Here is a 13,581-nt window from a genome sequence, read left to right as displayed (position 1 = left end):
TTTCTTTTTTATATGCTTCTAGGTGTGATTATCCTACAAATCCTTTTTTTTTTTTGACAATACACTATTTAAAAATAATGTCTTTAAGAGAAATGAGAGATTTGGAGTTGTGAGGCTTTGCATTCTGATGAAGACCTGGAGGCTGGTATTCTGTGGCTGTCAGTCACCTAGCTAGTGTGAAACTTCCTGTGAAGCTGGCCATGGTGGGCAAGACGCCCCACCTACAAGGCCAGCTCCTGCCCATGGCACACAAAACCTCTCATCGGCAGGGCTGTGTCTCTTAGGCATGGGAAACTGGAAGAATATTTCTTTATCGTCTCTCCAAATGTATTGTGCTTTTTCAATGTAAGCAATTGACTCTGATTAAATCCGTGTAAGCATGATGTAAACGTGGCCATGAATCAGTTTTGTGTCTCACTTTATTTAACTGAAATGAATGATTAGATTGCAATATTGAAAAATGAAAACATCAGAAATTATAAGGCTTATCTCCAGCTCTCAGTGACACTGTCTCAACGTAATTCAAGTCTTGAGCTGCTGACCATGGAAGAGCCAACACCCCGAGTCACTGGAATGAAAGGCCAAGTCTTCTTTGTGGTCAAAGCCAAGAGAAGGCTGGAGTCCCCACTTCCTGCTGTCCTGCTCTCTTGGGTGTTGAACAGAAATAATGGTGGGATCTAGATGCTGTGAGGCTGAGGGTCCCCATCAGAACAGTGCCCTTTGGTTTTCCATGGCTACTGCCAAAGACAAAGTTAGACACCAGTTAATGTGGATGGGACAGACTTTACTCAGTAGCACCCTAATGCAAAAGGGAAGGAGTCCATTGTGGCCTTGAACTCAGCTTCCATTTGGGCAGAGGGGACCAGGCATTTTAAAGGGAGAGGGAGGGGAAATAGGATGGAGTGAATAGGGGCTCCGTGGAGTCGGAGAACGGGAAAATGACCAAAAGTGGGAACGGGGGTGGTTTGGGTGTGCTAACCGGTGCTCATTGAAGTCAGGCTCCTGCCCTCCACAGAGATGGGGAGACAGGGCCCTGTCTTCAGATGTCAGCTGCAACACACATTGGATTCTTCTGGCTTCCTTGAGTTTTCTCGGGCACTTTAAGGGAGGCTGGGGTGGCCCCAGGGACATGGCCTGGAGCTGTTAGAAGCTGTGTTCCTGTTTGTTCAGGTCTTTGCAAGCCAAGGTTGAAGCCTCGTGGAGAAGAGAGCTCGGCGGAAACTGCCTGGAGTTTGGTTAAGAGTTTTGTTGCCTCTTCTGGAAAAGGTTTCCCTCTATTGAATTTTTCTGTCATTGTTTTCTTCTTGCCTGCTCTCTCTCTCCCTCTCCCTTCCCCTGCCTTGTTTTATTCTTAGGTGTTATGTCTCCATCCTGCCATCTGCCATTCTCCTCTCATCTTCCTAGAATCCTTAAGTCTGTTCATTAAACACTTCCCTTAACAGAGATGCGCTTCTGTACCTGCAGGTCTCATTCCTGAGACTGACATCGGAGAGAGCTTGGGTTTATAGGAAGATTGTTGCACTCGGGTATAACTTGAAAGTGGGAGAGAAAGCTGATTGCTAGAGGAACATATAGCATTGTTTCCTGCCTGTGACACAGTGACTATTTGAGATCACGGCACTTCGGGAGCAGCTGTTTCAGTTTACAGAGGAAGAAACTGAGGCCAAGAGATGAACACACGTCTTTTTGGGATGCTCTTGACAGCCCCTGAGTCAGGATGCATTGAAGGAAATTCCAAGGAACTCCCAAAGACCCACTGGGATAATAACCCCGTGCCACATCCGTGGGGCTCTGCTCAGGCGTGGAGGCACAAGTCTGCTGTCTTCCTGGACCCTACAGACCTCCTGCGGATTCTGTCAGTCTTAAATTTCAGCTTTGCGATGACTTCTGGTTCTCCCCACCACGTCTTTTATTTCACCTTTTACCCCGTGTCCCAATTTCCTTCCCTCCCACACCCCTTCTAATCCAGGACTAGAGTTTTGACACTTTAAAGCCAATGTTGGCTCCTTCCAATTTTGGAGATCCTGTTGCGACACGTTGTTGGTCGGATCGTGTCCCCAAACTCGTAAATTGAAATTCTCTTCCCTAGTACCGCAGGACGTGATCTTAGCTGGAGCTAGGATCCTCGCACACGGTCAAGTAAAAATGAGGTCATGAGGGTGGCCCCAATCCGATATGACCGGTGTCCTTCGAAGAAGAGGAAGTGTGGAGGCGGAAGCACATAAGGAGAAGACAGTGTGCAGTTTCTGGGAGAGGATAGCCATTCACAAGCAAGGAGAGGGGCCTGGAACAGAGTCCTTCTCCCAACCTTCAGAAGAACCCAGCCCAGCCCACACCTTGGTCTCTGACTTTCAGCCTCCAGCCCCGTGAGATAGCCCACTCTATTGTGTAAGTCCAACAGTCCACTGGCTTTGCTATGTCAGCTCTAGCAGGCTAACCTACGTATCTTCCTGGGGCGTCAAGTACATAGTAAATGGAACAACTGAATGACTGGGAGACCCCAGCTCGCATTTCAAAGTAGTATTTGGCACCATGTACAGTGCATCAAAGCTGGAAGGGAGAACCCTAAAACCTGCCACCTTGACCTCCTTTGCTATCTTCTTAGTGTGCAGGCTACCTCTAGGGGAACTTCACGAATCCTCGGCATTTCTCAGAGTATAATTAGAACAACAAAAAGCAAAAAAAAAAAAAAAAAAAAAAAAAAAACAAAAAACAAAAAACAAAAAACAAAAAACCAGGACTGCCTTTTACATATAGGGATGCTGATATCTATGGAAGCTGTTATTTGTCCGTAAAACCTTTGCTTAAAGGAAATGTCGCTGGCTTGTGCCCAGAGAGATTGTGTATGTCTGCTGATCTTTCTTTTCAAATAACTGTACTTATTGGAAGAAAATAGAGTTGGCAATGACAGTCAAAGGCATGTTGAGGGTAGGAGAGAAAATGCAACTTTATAAAGGTCAGCAATGGAGTAAAAAAAAAAATTGATTGCTAGAGTAGGATCTCAACGTTCAGGTCTGTATTTATTTTTATAAAAATAGAGATACCAAATAGATTCTAAAAGGCATGGGAAAAGTCGGCAAATATTGCATCGTGTCCACTTTTTGCTGTCTACTGTGTAAGCCCTACAGTGGGTGAAAAGGAGAAAAATACACTGGTTCCTTGTCGTTTGGCTTTTTCCCCTAGTTGGTGTTAAAATTATGGAAAAATATACAACACGTATGAAGGGCCAAAGTTATGGTAAGTGGGACATCAGTGTTGATGAGCCAACATTGCATCATTACCTTATTTTAGTGCTAAACCAACTTCAAGAGGTACGTTTCTATTTTCAGAATGTGGATGAGGAAATTGAGGCTCAGAGGGGGGCAGTGAACCGATGGTGTCATCGAGCAAGGGAGTGTCATCGTGGAGTTGGAACTCAGTTGTGGATCTCCAACCCAGGGGGGCAGGTGGTATCTCCTTGAGTGCGGGCAAGGTCTGCCTGAAGGCTGTCGACCCACAGTCACCCAGAACCCCATGCTCAGAGACCCCTGAACACCGCATAATATTTTGCTTTCACTGTCTTGACATTCCTAATGATTTTCAAACCAAAGGTTTGCATTTCCGTTTTGCGCTGTGTCCCGTTATGTAGCCAATGCTGCATTCAGGCGGTGATTTTTGTGTCGTGGGTACGCTGAAGTCGGGCGAATGGCATGAGTTTTTCTGCCATAGTTTGAGTTTTATTATTCACTTTGAAATGGTTCAAATCTACAAGCGATGACTGAATATAATGGGATCACTGGGAGATTTCACAGCAAAGGTCTGCACAATCCTTCTGTAGCTGCCAAATCCTCAGGTTCCTTCAGGAAAAGCATCAATGATGTATTCATACTTCTTCAACTATACTTCTTTTTGGATCTGAAGATTCTTAGAAATAAGAAACTCAGCACTTCAGCATCCCTTTGAGTCATGTCAACGCTTTATCACCATTTAAAGTTGAGGGAAAAAAATGAAATGTTTGACCAAAAAGTATATATCAAAGAGAGCATTTATTTTTAGAATTCAAAAGCAAAATAAGACATTTAATTTTTCTGTACCTAGTCGTAAAGAGAAACATTGGTTTTCATAGGAAGACAGGGCGGTTTTGAATCTTTGAGTCAGATAAACTTGGGATCAAATCTTATTAATGGAATTTACTGGCCTATCACTAAGACTACCTAACCTCATTTTCTAACCTATGAAAAGAAAATAAATTTCTTTTTTGCAGAAATATTTTGCACATTAGATGACACATGGCTACCTATGAAATCAACAAGCACATACTATTTATTTAAAATTACTGTATTTTCTTTTCTTTCATGGAGCCATTTCTTTTTTTTTCAACGTTTATTTATTTTTTTTTGGCACAGAGAGAGACAGAGCATGAACAGGGGAGGGGCAGAGAGAGAGGGAGACACAGAATTGGAAACAGGCTCCAGGCTCTGAGCCATCAGCCCAGAGCCTGACGCGGGGCTCGAACTCCCGGACCGTGAGATCGTGACCTGGCTGAAGTCGGACGTTTAACCGACTGCACCACCCAGGCGCCCCTCATGGAGCCATTTCTTTAAATATCTGGTGATATGGCAAGAATGTTTCCTACAAAAGATTAATCATAAAACTTTAAAGAAAGTTGAAACCATGATGGTATCTGATGTATACTCTTAGACAGTATACTTCAGAAAAAATTTAAAAGGTTTAGGTAAAAACTTGTGACCAGGATACAGCAAGTCAAAATAGTTTGAGACCCACCTCAGTTCAAAAGTTGTCTGTGTGTCAAGGTAAGGAATTGAAAGCTGCAAAAAAAAATATCAAAAACAATTGTTAAATAGTATACTGGTCAAAAGTGCGACCAATTTGAGACTGTGGATCATGTCTTCCAATTTGCTTGGGTGAAATACTTCACCTGCTCCCGATATGCTCATTGGCTGTTGTGTCTTTAATTTACTATCATTATGATATAAGCAAGCTAGATAAGGACCAGGATCTATTTTTATTTTACTCTCAATGACCAGGTCTGGTGCAGTGCTGTTTCCCAGAATATCTCCCCTGCTTGGTCCCCTGCTTGGCAGAAAAAAAAATTAATACATGAGTAAGTGGATATGATGGAATGGTCAAGGGAAAACTCTAAGAACTGAGGCCTTCTGACATCATCCTGTAATAAGACTTTCTTCCCATAGAAAGCAGAACCCAGATCTCTTCTTCTTTTTTTTTTTTTTTAACATATAATTTATTATCAAATTGGCTCACATCCAGTGTGTAAAGTGTGCTCTTGGTTTTGGGGGTAGATTCCCAGGGTTCATCGTTTCCATCCATCACCCAGTGCTCATCCCAACAAGTGCCCCCCCTCCATGCCCATCACCCATTTTCCCCTCTCCCCCACCACCCCCATCAGCCCTCAGTTTGTTCTCTGTATATAAGAATCTCTTATGGTTTACCTCCCTCCATCTTTCTTTGTAACTATTTTTCCCCTTCCCTTGCCCCATGGTCTTCTGTGAAGTTTCTCGAGATCCACATATGAATGAAAACATATGATATCTGTCCTTCTCTGACTGACTTATTTCACTCAGCATAATACCCTCCAGTTCCATCCACACTGCTGCAAATGTCATGATTTCATTCTTTCTCGTTGCCAAGTAGTATTCCATTGTATATATAAACCACATCTTCTTTATCCATTCGTCAGTTGATGGACATTTAGGCTCTTTCCACAGTTTGCCTACTTAATACAGGTCCTGTGACAAAGTTCATCTCTTCTCAGAACTTTGTCCTTAACAGAGAAAGAGCACAGTAAAGTTATTTTTGCTGTTGTGGTTTAAAAAAAAAATGCTGGCTAGCTTTTTCATAATTGGACTAGGGGAAAGAAAAAGAAAGAACGGGTGCCATTCATTCAGTTGTGAAAAATGAGGCACCAGACCATTTCTCATCAATAAAAGAGTAGTTGCGTAAGTCGTCCAATGTGAGTAAAGAGGCCAAGGTCTCTTCATTTTGCTCCAATTGCCATGGACTAGGAGGCATTTTGCTCCAGGTGGCTCTGGGAGACGTGATGACCAGGAAAGGAACCAGCCTTTGCGTTAAATTGAGGCTTCGGATACACGTTTTATTAAAACATCGATCACACATATGGCAAACATGGGATGGAGTTGTCAATAATACTGAAAAAAGAAAGTCTTGGGCCAACGGAAATGTTATTTATTGCACAACTGTGTGTGGATTTCAGCTCAGAACTGTCTACAATTCTCTGAGATGATGTCAAAATATAACCAAAACAAAAGAAACTTTGTCTATAAGGAATCACAAAATTACCTTATTTCTGTAAGTAGAGCACGGTATGCTATGTTCCGCACGTAAGCCACAGTTTCAATAGATTTTATACTGTTTAAATCAGAGGTCAGGTGCAGAGGTTTTGGGACAGAGGGTTTCACAGTCTCAGTGCCAGGGTGCATGTGAAGCGGAAATGTTGGGTATTGGACTATTTCGTGTTATTTAAGGTCTGGAGGAAAGATTCTTTTTTTTTTTTTAATTTTTTTTTTAACGTTTATTTATTTTTGAGACAGAGAGAGACAGAGCATGAACGGGGGAGGGTCAGAGAGAGGGAGACACAGAATCTGAAACAGGCTCCAGGCTCTGAGCTGTCAGCACAGAGCCCGACGCGGGGCTCGAACTCATGGACCATGAGATCATGACCTGGCTGAAGTCGGACACTTAACCGACTGAGCCACCCAGGCGCCCCTGGAGGAAAGGTTCTTTACTGCAGTCAAGGAATATTCATCCAGACATGAAGGTTCTGAGCTTCTACTTGTCTCAGTTGTGGTCTTAATTGTTGGCACCAGTAGCATCCAAGAGCTCTGCTGGCTGCTCTCCAAACTTCACTTTGTCTCCCACCAAGCCACCCTCTGCAAAGTAAGGATATTTCCTAAAACACAAAACTGATTACATAATTGCATCACACAGAAATCCATCACTCACCTTGCTGCGGAACGTCCGCTTCAAACCCTTGGCACGTTGCACGGGGCCATGTAAGATCTCACCCCTGTGCTCACACCCAGGTTCTCAACGCACTCGCCGCTCACTCTAACACTGCTCCCATGTTTGCAGTGTTCCTAACACACCGTGCTTCAGGGCTTTTCTTATGTGGTTCCCTCTGAGTACATTGGTCTCTTTACTCGTCCCCCTAACGGGATCTTAGCCTTTAAAACGACCTAATCCATGTGATTCTTTCCCGCACTACCCACCCAAGGCTGAAGGAAAGAGCACCTCTTCTTTGAACACAATGATGTGCGTGCGTGTAACGCATCTTAGGAGTCCAGCTCCCTGGTGGAATGACGGTTACAACTCATGCTTTTGACTCTTTCGTACCTTACCATAGTGCCTAAGAGACCTGTAAGTTTGGATGAATAGACAAAATGCCATTTTACCAAATTAATCCTGTGCTATGCAAATGACTCTACAACATGCACGGATTTCGGAGGAAGAGACTAATTACAGTTTAATGGCTTATTCCCTATGACCATGTCAGGAACACATGTAAACATACATTATGAAAGCGCTCCACACATTCTAAGAACCACTAAACATAAGAAAAGTACTATACCAGAATCAGTGAAAGATACACAGATTACACAAAACACAACAAATGAGGACCAAAACAACAAAACCTGTCTCTGCTAACATCTTGTGGAAAACAAACAACCAACCAACCAAACAGGAACCAAAAACAACAGTCAAACAACTTGCGTATAGAAGTGCATGAATACAAAATCTGCCAAACACACAGAAACATCACCATCTTCTGCGTTCAGCTCTTCGATACCTCTGGACACGGGTGTAACATATTATTGAGCACCTGTTCTGGTCAGCCCTGGGATAAGTGCTAGGAATAAACGCAAAGGAGACTCGGCCCTTATTTTCAAAACCACACTCTGGTGGGGCAATGAATCAAGAGCCTCATGAGTGTAGGGGGCTGGGTCGGCGGCAATGCCAGAAATGTCTGGGGAAGCCCCCTTCTGTGACCTGGGATAAGATGCCTCAGCTAACTCCTGAAGGGCAAGAAGGAGAGTCCAAGGGGAGTCAGTAAGTCTTTCCACGCAGCTGTTGCAAAGGACCTGAGGCAGAAGATTTCCTGCCACCTGAGACCTCAGCTTATTGTTTCTGTGGCTGCTGAAATGCGTTATCACTGGATGCCAGGAATGAGTGTGAAATGTATTTTAATAAACAACTTGGTTTACGTGTATATTTGTACTTATCAAATGCATGCACTGACCCAACATATGTTTACATGTCTTAATTATTTAATCCTTAAGAAAACTCACGAGATAAGTATTCTCATTAATCTCCGAGGCAAGGAGACTGCAGTGCAGTAAGTCTGAGAAATTCACCAAACAGCATTCAGTCAAAAAGTGACAATAGTCAAATGAACCGGGATCAGAACCCTTAAATTCATACAGACCGATTTCAGGTGGCGTAAGATTGGGATATGCGTTTCGTCTTCTGTGTATTCCCTGCTGATTCTTACCAGGTAACTTTCCTGTGCTTGGTCATCCTCAAATGTGTGAAGAGTTTTCATATGGTGCTATATGTTATATGCTGTTTATATAGGATGAGTAATTAAAATCTAGTAAACCAAGAAAAAAAATCTTTTCCTGTAAATTTGGTGTGTGCTAGGAAATCGCGTGCTATAAATAAAATGGAGCCTAGAAACCACTGCACTTTTTCTTACTTCTTCCCATCGCCAGGTAAGATTACCCAACTCTCCTCCCAGATCCCTATGGAAATCTCTAGGGCGCCCTTACATTTTCCTGACAGGTTGACTTCCGGTGCTCAGCTCATTGGTTCTTGGCATCTCTCTCCCAGTGTCCTTCAAGTGGTTGGTGGCCCCATTCTCTGTGCACCAAATCCTATGGCTGTCCTCACTGGTTCCTCCTCTGCAGAATATGGCTGCCCTATATGCTCTCACATTTGGGACCTGCACTGAGGGGTACACAGTTCCACTCTTGGCCATATTCATTAAAACTGAGACAGTCCATGGAGCTGCTTCTAGATTTCTCTCCTCTATGGCTCACAAGCTAAACCCAGCTTCCCTTTTCCTTGTCAAGCCACCTTGTTCTTAGTTCTAGGACAACCTGTGCAGGATAGGGACTGTCATGAAAACCAAACTAACCTCAGATCAAGGAAAGGGAGTTTTCCAATGAAGAGTGGTTAGGCTTCAGCCCAGCAGAGTGACTTCTTTCTCCCACAACAAAGGGACAGTTGTCACTATAGTAACCTAGAAGAATGGAATGAAGGGAAATATTTGTAAAAGCCATCTTTGCAGCCTTAAGATGATCCTAAGACCCAATCAATACAGAGCACTCAAGTGCAGCCATCTTGCACTGTTGTGGGTCAAGAAATTGGAGCTCAGAGAATTTTAATAGCTTCCCCCAGATCACACACCTATTGAGGGCTACCCCTATGACCCACCCCCTCTCAGAGCCTCTGCCTTTCCCTGTTGCTGTGAAACTCAGTAACCCTGCTATTCCCAACAGAGTGCCCTTGGATAAATTTAACTTCTTTCTGTCCCCATTTGAGGGGCCATCTCCAGGGACATTTACAACTCAGGTCTAATAACTTCCTCCAGAGGCCATCAGAACTCCACCAAATGGAAATGGAACTCTTAGATTCCAAATACAGTAAAGAATTTTCTCCTCCAAAGACAAAGTACACGTTTGCAAAAGAAAGAAACTCTTCCCTGGAAAAGAGGGAAAGGGGGGGTAAAAGGAGAAATAGGCAGTGGGGGCCCCCACCCTCCACTTCAGCCCTTCACCCCAGGCAATTTGATTGATTGGATTTTTCTTTTCTTTGGCTTGTTTGTTTGTTGGTTTTAACTGGACTCTCATTTTCACTTGACTCCTTGAAAAATCCCAGATGGAATAACAAAGCTCACAAACTCCTCCTAGCCTCCAGGCTTGCTAAACCAGCCACAAGAAGAAAAGCTGTTAAAATCCCTGTTGAGAAAGGATGGCCATCTGTTTCAACCAGCTCAATCACCTCTCAAATGGCTGTTGATAAGGCCGGATAGAGCTCCTTTCCTATCTCTCAGGCTGAGGCTTAGAGGGAATCTGAGAAGTCAAGAACTCAGCAGAGCTTTAGAATATAACATGAAGGTTTAACTCTTACATGACCAGTAACCAAGTCTTTACTCCCCTGCCTTGTTTTGAAGAACGATTTATCTTCCACCTAAAGTATCATGGAGAAGTATGCACTCCAGAGGTTTCTTTGGAGGGATGTTTGTTGTAGCTGTTTTGTCCCTAAGAAAACGAAAGAGACAGAGAGAGAGAGAGAGAGAGAGAGAGAGAGAGAGAGAGAGAGGAAGGGAAGAGAGAAAGAAAGAAAAAAAGAAAGAAAGACAGACAAAGAAAGAAAGAAAAAAGGAAAGAAGGAAAGAAAGAGAGAGAAAGAAAGACAAGGAAGGAAGAAGGAAGGAAGGAAGGAAGGAAGGAAAGAAGGAAGGAAGGAAGAAGAAAGGAAGGAAGAAGGGAGGGAGGAAGGAAGGAAGGAAGGAAGGAAGGAAGGGGAAAGAAAGAAGGAAAGAAGGAAAGAAAGAAAGAAAGAAAGAAAGAGAAAAACAATGAATCAGCTTAAGAATGAGAGAGCCAGAGAGAGAATGGGGAACACCTGATCTAACTCCTGGTTCAGAAGGTATATTTGGGGGAGACAGGAGTGCTGGAATGTTCCAGCGTTCAGGACGGTACATTCATATTTATAGTCAGTCTGTTTCTGCTCTATCATGTGTGGTAGGGTAGGATATCAAAGGAGGAGGGTCCATAGGACTGCCACCATTTTAAATGAAAAATGTCTCTTCTCATGCATGGCGCTATAATTTGGCACAGATGGAAACTTGTGCTTTTCTGTTTTAGTGTTTCTGTACATTACACAGGCAATAAATACCAGCCAAATCAAGCTGTAATTTCTAAGGTTCCATATAACCTATTTTACCAGTGTCAGCTGCCATAGCTTACGGATCCCCTAGAGAAAGCGGCCCAAGCTCCCAGCTTTTATAGGCTGTTTCAAGGAGACCCCAGAAATAAAACATATGGAAAGCACGGCCCATACTTTTCATATCCAGACAGTTAATGCTGCATTTGCTTGTTTCAGTTTACACACTTGCATTGGGCAAACTCTTTCTCTTCAAATGCAGACTTATTTATTTACATATTTAAATTAGTTTTCAGTTGTTGTGAGACCTTTGTCTATTTTCTAGGGCGGGTATATATTGGATGAGAGCTCAGAGGGAGAATTGTTTTGAAATAAGGTAATTGCTTCCCCCAGGATTTGGTCAGGGTCCTACAGGCTTTGAACACAAGAAAACTGGGCTCCTATGTAACCAAGTAAAGAGATTTCTTCCAGTCTTTTAGTGCAATCCTTGAAAGAAAATTTTGAAACAAACAAAAGGATTGATAGATTCAAATCTGGCCCTGCTTCACATCAGAGAGATGAACACTGAATGCCCATCATGAGCAAGGTGTTAGCGGTTTTAGAAGGATTATCTGATTAAATCAGAGCACACTGCAAATTGGGTGATGTTATTTTCATTATACAGATAAAGAGACTGAAATTCAGAATTGCTGATAACCTGCAATTCGCACAGCCAGGATCTGTGCAGAGCTGGAAATGGCATGAGGATTCTTCAATACCGGGTACGTGGATAGATAGATTGATAGTTCAATAGATAGATCAAACGATAGATAATAGGTGGATGGATGGATCGATGGATGGATAGATGGACAGATGATAGATAGATAGAGAGATAGAGAGATATAGTGGATGGATGGTAGGTAGGTGGATAGATGATAGATAGATAGAGAGATAGAGAGATAGAGAGATAGATATGGTGGATGGATGGTAGGTAGGTGGATAGATGATAGATTTCCATCTTTCTTTTAAAAGAGAAGGTGACAGAAGGACCAAGGCAAGTTAGCACCCCCTTTGCTCACAGTTGGCTAAGACTTTACAAGGGGGACTTCCCAGATGAATTTGTAACAACCTTCTAACCCTGTGCTTCCGACAGACTGTTTCCACAAGGGTGCCAGTGGAAACTTAGTTTTCATTGGGATTTTAGAGGTGTGGGAACTAGGCTTTTACTTATTTGCAGAAAAGTCCCTTAACGTGTTTTGAGGGAGTTCCCGGCGCATTCATGGGAGGGGCTTGATTCTCCCTTATGAAATCAAATGTTTCCAATAGGTATGTGACGGACCCAAACCTTCGTTTCGTACATTCTCCTCGTTCTAAATTATAACCAGGAAGAAAATAATTTTAAATGTGTGAAAAAGCACTTGTAACAAATAATATCTAAAAATATTGCTACATCTCATCACGTTGCAGTGGCTTCTCTTTTCCCTCAGTGATAAAACCCAATCCTGCACACCCCCAGGCTTTCTGAAACCGGCCTTGCACACTTTCTCCATCAAAGCTCATGTCTTGCTGTTTGGCAGACCGTCTCCTTAAGGGATGGTCAGTGAGGCTCCTCTGAGCCCCCTTCTGTCCTGTCTTTGTTCTGCAACCCAGTCTGAAGGGAGGATCTGCTCTCTCATGCACCCCACTCCTTGCTATCTGAGCAAGCTCTCCATCCCCCGACGTCTAGGTCCTTGGCCTGCCTTTAGCAAGCGTCTCCCTGCCCTGAAGTCCCCCTTAGCAATGTCCTTTCCGTGGGCCCCCTCGCTCTGCTCCTTGGCTCTGAATCCCCCTCGTCTTGGCTGTATGAGGAGCTGAACATGTTCTCTCCACCCGTGGCATTGTGTTGACCAAAGTCTTCCTTACCGTCTTCATAAGGGTCTGAATAACTTTTTCTTGATCACCTTTCCTCACCAGATACCCTGTTTTTAACAATGCCAAAATGCTTTCTCATTTTGTGAAGAAGCCACACTCTGCTTTTCCCTGTTTCTATACCTTTCTACATGTGGTTCCTTTTTTTTTCCCTTTTATAATTTTTTTCTAATGCTTTATTCAGTTTTTGAGAGAGAAAGAGAGAGAGAATGAATGAGCAAGGGAGGGGAAGAGACAGGGAGACTGTAGCTGGTTCCAGGCTCTGAGCTGTCAGCACAGAGTCCGACGCGGGGCTCGAACTCACGAACCATGAGATCATGACCTCAGCCAAAGTCCAGTGCTCAACTCACTGGGCCACCCAGGTGCGCCCACATGGTTCCTTTTGAAATGCTCCTTCCTTTCTTCTAAACCAGGAAACCTTTGCTCTGTATTTAAGGTTCAGCCCAGATGTCACTTCCATTGAGTTCCCGAAAGCTCTGAATTTATCTTTGTTAGGCTGTTTATTATCTGTATATGAGTTTGCTTGTCTGTCTCTCCTGTTTCATATGGGCTCCTTGAGACGGTTTCCACAAATCATTAATGCGTGTTGCACACTCTCCCCTCTCACCTCCTCCAAGCACAGCAGGGTCCAGGACATCAGTTCCAGCAGGGACCAGAGGATGCTCAGGACAGGAATGAAGGCAGACGACAGAGAGCTTCCTTTCAAAAGCAATCATACTCTCTTTTTTCAAGAAGTTCCATGAGATTTCACTAGGCAGCTCTCAGTTC

The 13,581-nt window shown here is 43.5% G+C and overlaps 1 long non-coding RNA gene across 1 annotated transcript; it reads right to left on the bottom strand.

Moving 5' to 3' along the window:
- Positions 1-3,827: 3,827 nt before the first annotated feature.
- On the bottom strand, positions 3,828-9,227 carry LOC125158292 (uncharacterized). Its single transcript, XR_007149319.1, has 3 exons — positions 9,173-9,227; positions 4,765-4,808; positions 3,828-3,894 (listed from the first exon to the last, which is right to left on the bottom strand). It is a non-coding gene; the product is annotated as an uncharacterized LOC125158292 (long non-coding RNA).
- Positions 9,228-13,581: the final 4,354 nt, after the last annotated feature.

Source organism: Prionailurus viverrinus, unplaced genomic scaffold, assembly GCF_022837055.1.
Source record: "Prionailurus viverrinus isolate Anna unplaced genomic scaffold, UM_Priviv_1.0 scaffold_33, whole genome shotgun sequence".
In the NCBI taxonomy this organism is placed as follows: Eukaryota; Metazoa; Chordata; class Mammalia; order Carnivora; family Felidae; genus Prionailurus; species Prionailurus viverrinus.
This window is presented reverse-complemented; position numbering and strand designations above follow the sequence as displayed.